We start from the raw sequence: 5480 nt of genomic DNA, 5'->3' as shown, positions 1-5480 counted from the left end.
ACTTATCATCCTATTGACGAGGATTTATAAGTGAATTTGTCAGAGGTTTAGTGACAGGAGTGACAGGAAGGTGTTGCGATTGGAGCAACTTTGTGGACTTATCATCCTATTGACGAGGATTGATAAGTGAGGGATTTTGTCAGAGGTATGATGTTAACGTGACAGGAAGGTGTTGCGATTGGAGCAACTTTGTGGACTTATCATCCTATTGACGAGGATTGATAAGTGGATTATCAGAGGTATGGTGTTAACATGACAAGAATTTGTTGCGATCGGAGCAACTTTGAGGACTTATCATCCTATTAAAGAGGATTGATAAGTGAATTTTGTCAGAGGTGTGATATTAACGTGACAGGAAGATGTTGCGATCAGGGCAACTTCGAGGACCTATCGCTCTATTGGAGAGAGTCGATAAGTGGATTGGTTGTCAGAGGTGTGATATTAACGTGACAGGATTTGTGTTGCGATTGGAGCAACTTTGTGGACTTATCATCCTATTGATGAGGATTGATAAGTGGGTTTTGTCAGAGGTTTAGTATTAACGTGACAGGATTTGTGTTGCGATTGGAGCAACTTTGTGGACTTATCATCCTATTGGAGAGGATTGATAAGTGAATTTGTCAGAGGTGTGATATTAACGTGACAGGATTTGTGTTGCGATTGGAGCAACTTTGTGGACTTATCATCCTATTGAAGAGGATTGATAAGTGAATTTGTCAGAGGTTTAGTGTTAACGTGACAGGAATGTGTTGCGATCGGAGCAACTTTGTGGACTTATCATCCTATTGACGAGGATTGATAAGTGGGTTTTGTCAGACGTATGATGTTAACGTGACAAGGTTTGTGTTGCGATTGGAGCAACTTTGTGGACTTATCATCCTATTGATGAGGATTGATAAGTGGGTTTTGTCAGAGGTTTAGTGTTAACGTGATAGGATTTGTGTTGCGATTGGAGCAACTTTGTGGACTTATCATCCTATTGATGAGGATTGATAAGGATTTTGTCAGAGGTTTGATGTTAACTTGACAGGAATGTGTTCTTGTGACTTGCATAAGATTTTGGGAATTAGCGTCTCGCTGGGGAGGATTGCGATTTGAGCAATTTTGAGGACCTATCATCCTATTGAAGAGGATATTGGGAGTGATGCAAGCTGCATTCATACTCTGTGGGTGATGATCGTCAGAAGTGTAATGTTAACTTGACGATGTGAAAGATTTATTACTCTTAATCCAATGGATTCCAAGTAACCAACCCCCAGTCTTGATTAAGACTTAGCAGGGGAATAAAAAGAGGTAGACAAGGCACATCACCTAGTGGGGCACTATCCATGAAGTCGGAATAGAGGCACATCACCTGGTAGGCCATTATCTGGTAATTTTGACTATCAGAGGTAACTGTTAACGTGATAGTTTTGTGGACCCGCCATCCTACTTGAAGAGGATTGGTGGGAGAATTTGGAGAAAAAGGACTATCAGAGGTGACGGTTAACGTGATAGTTTTGGTGGACCCGTCATCCTACTTGAAGAGGATTGGTGGGGGAATTTGGAGGAAAAGGACTATCAGAGGTGACGGTTAACATGATAGTTTTGGTGGACCCGCCATCCTATTGAAGAGGATTGGGGGGGGCATTCCATCCTACTTGAAGAGGATTGGTGGGGGAATTTGGAGAAAGCAGACTATCAGAGGTTATCATTAACGTGATAGTTTTAGTGGACCTGTCATCCTATTGAAGCGGATTGACAAGTTGATGGACTATCAGAGGTAAATGTTAACGTGATAGGTTTGGTAGATTTTATGGTTGACAGAGGTATTCTATTAAACATAACAACTCAGAAAATTTATTACTTATAATCCAATGGACTACAAATAAACCAACCCCCAGTCTTGAACAAGTGTAGGGGAAAAAGGGTAGACGTGGCACATCACCTAGTGGGCCACTATCTAACGAGTTTGACTATCAGAGGTAATTTTTAACGTGATAGTTGTTGGACCTGCCATCTTACTGAAGAGGATTGACTTCAGTGGCCGTAGTATCTTCCCCTTTTGACTGAGAAGAGTGAGCTTGGTCCGATTGCTCAGGTGAAGGTTGGGCTTGGTCTGATTACTCAGGTTGATCCTGCCTACTTTGTTCTTCAGCTTTGATCCTGGCAATGATTTTTTGAGCCTGCTCGCCTTGAGAGATTAGTTGTCTCCAAGAACGACATTCTGCAACTCCGATTCGGGCTAGGAGGTTGGTCTGCAAGTTGTGTCGACAGGTCTCTACTAAAGTAGACTGTGTCATACCTGTCGGACAACACAGAGCCATAGTTCGGAACCTTTTGACGAAGGCTTTGATGGACTCCCTCTTCTTCTGCTTAGTGGCGAGAAGGGTATGGATGGAGACTTCTGTATCCTCTTCAAAGAATCTTGACAGGAAGAGTCTCTCTAGATCCGCCCACTTTTGGATACAGCCCGCAGGCAGTTTCCTGAACCATTCAAAGGCAATTCCCTTGAGGGTGCCAATGAACAATCGAGCCAGTATGGCATCGTTTGATATTACATTTCCAGTCTGTGACTTGAAATGATAAATATGTTGGTTCGGTGATCCCGTGCCGTCAAAAGTTTGTAGCGTCGGGACCTCGAACTTTGGAGGATAAGGGGCTGCATCCCATTCGGCAGGATAGGGTCTGATGACTCCCTCATCTTGGAGCTCACTTCTGTTAACAATGGCATTGAGGCGGGCTTCCAATTCTTCCATTTTGGCAGACTGGAGATTCTATTCGTTCCTCGTCTCTCTTCCTTCATCAGAGGAAGATTCTAGGTTGTGGGCTTCTTGGTCAGAAGCCGTGTCATCAACCACTTTTTCCTTCCCTTTGCTTGCGTGAGGTCGGGACGAAGACGTTCTTTTCCTTCGGGAAGATTCTTGCCTGAGTGGCGAATCTGTCTTCTGAGATTTGGCCGTATCTGCGACTATTTGAGCCAACAGGGCCATGAGTTCATTAATGGCCTCTTGCTGAGATTTGAGCATGGCCTCCTGCTCATCAAGTCTCTTCGCGAGATCTTCATGGCTTTCTGTCATATAGGCGGAGCTCTCATGTTCAACAAAAGAGTTTAATGATTGGGACTCTGCAATGGCTGAGTGTTCATCATCGGAATTGGTTCCTCTAGCTAACCTCCTCTGGCTAACCTCCGATAATTGACAGGGAGAATGGTTCCTGTTCGCGTCCGAGTGCGTTGGTAGACTCCTTCAAACTCGTTAGCGATTTCTCTGACGGTCGGCGATTTCTCTGACGGAATTGGTTCCTCTGCTGATCACATTGATAGTGACCTCAGGATATTCAGTCTCTGGAGACTTCTTCCTGTGAGAACGTCGTCGTTGGTTGGGCAAAGCAACGTTCGTAAATTGGTCGAACACCAACAGTTTGGCCGCATATGAGCAGCATTGACATCCCGAGAGGACCGTAGGAATCAGCCGTTCACATTGGAATGAACGAATAATTTGTCGCATCGGTCTTTCTCTCGATATGAACTCACTCAAATCTATTGTGAAGATTCGAGGAGAATTACTCACTGATCGTGAGGTTTGAATTGGAACCCCCAGTCCATGATTGGACAGGACTGGCTCTTGGTGAACATGGATCTGGTTGAGATGCCTTGAATCCATGGACTTTTGACATCCGCCCCTCAATCTAGTCGCGCTACGCAGAGTATTCGGGGGTCTCACTGCCCGGTCAGTGTTGCTGGTGAAACGCAGCTTTGAGAGTTGTGTTTATTTTGTGGAACGCACCCCTGAGGGTTGCGTTCATTTTGTGGAATGCGCCCCTGAGGGTTGCGTTCAGTCTTCTTCACACAGAGCCTATGTTTGGGCTCATAGACGCGAGACTTGCATTCTGAAACAGAAACGCAGGGCATAGGGTCGTGTTTAGGCTCACAAACACGAAGCTCATGTTGACTTGAGGATCGGCATTCTCGGAGATGTGCTCGTCGTAAGGATCTCCTCCTCCGTCGAGCAACGTTCTTCTTAGCCTGCTTCAAAGCCTTGGCAGCAACACCTTCAACTCGGTGGACGAGTTTGGCCGAAGCTGAGCCCACTCCATCGGGGGAGGGGCTGTCCGAGCAATCTTCCTTAGGCGGTTCGGCTATAATTGGAGCAGTTGGAGCTTTAGTCTCTTTGAAGACTTTGTGGATCTTACGCATAGCCTTGGGGCTAAGGGATCCGGAGGAGAGGACTTCCTCATACTTGGCTTGATCGAACTCTATGACGAGAGTTTCAACCGTGGTTCCAGTGAGATGAACATCGGATTGCGCCACCACTTCTTCGTCAGAGAAGCTAGTCCCCAGCAGAGTCGCCATCTTTTGTTTGTGGGAAAATTTGCAATAAAAGAAACGAAGGAAAATTGATTTGTATTCCTTTAATCTCAGTTACAATTGGATTTCCTGATTACAAAAGAGAAGAGAATGATCTGGATTCTCCCCTGTGTTTAAATCTGGGTTCTTCACGGTAGCGATGAGATGCCTCCCTCGAATGCTCGCGTCGAGTTTGCTTCTCGTTGACGATCCGATGTCTTGTTTCACTGGAACGTAGTCTTCTCCTCACGATTTGACGTTGTGGAGAACTCTGAACGAGTTTAAAACTCTATGAAAGAGTTGATTTAACCGAAAGTCGGTTATAAGCCAAGGATGAAGAAGATCTTGTTGCCGATCTCCAAAGCTCCAACCGAAGGATGAAGGATCCTCTTTTCGCTGCCAAGAAGTTCCAACAGACCGAACCTGAGTTTAAAACTCTATGAAAGAGTTGATTTAACCGAAATCGGTCTATAAGCCAAGGATGAAGAAGATCTTATTGCCGATCTCCAAAGCTCCAACCGAAGGTTGAAGGATCCTCTTTTCGCTGCCAAGAAGTTCCAACCGACCGCCCTCCAAAGATCCAGCCCTGATCTGATTATCAAAAATCCGATCTTTAACTCTGTTGAGTTTGTTGTTATTTATAGGGGATTAAGGGGTGTAACCACCTCCTTAATTCGCTCCTAAGTGGGGCTAATGGGATGTAACCGCCCTTAAATCACTCCTGAGTGGAGTTGTGATCCCCTCAGATCGTGGGAAACGGTTTTGAAACCGTTCAGCTCGAGTCAAACGCAGGCCCGCGTTCTGGTATGAATTTTGTCTCCAAACGCAATGCCTAAAAGCTTGAACGCAGCATCTGGAAGCTCGGACGCAGCGTTGTGAAGTTGCGTTGTGCAGCTATTTGGAGTTGCGTCTGGCAGCGGATTGGAGTTGCGTCTGGCAGCGGATTGGCGTTGCGTCTGGCAGCGGATTGGCGTTGCGTCTGGCAGCGGATTGGAGCTGCGTTCTGTGGCTGATTGTTGAAGCTGCGTTCAGCGGCTGATTGGTGAAGCTGCGTTCAGCGGCTGATTGGAGCTGCGTTTGGCAGCGATTGGAACTGCGTTTGCAACTTTTGGAGCTGCATTTGAGCTGCGTTCGTGGCTATGAACGCGGCGCA

This window comes from Asparagus officinalis, chromosome 7, assembly GCF_001876935.1.
Source record: "Asparagus officinalis chromosome 7, Aspof.V1, whole genome shotgun sequence".
Taxonomy (NCBI): domain Eukaryota; kingdom Viridiplantae; phylum Streptophyta; class Magnoliopsida; order Asparagales; family Asparagaceae; genus Asparagus; species Asparagus officinalis.
Note: the sequence above shows the minus strand (reverse complement) of the source record.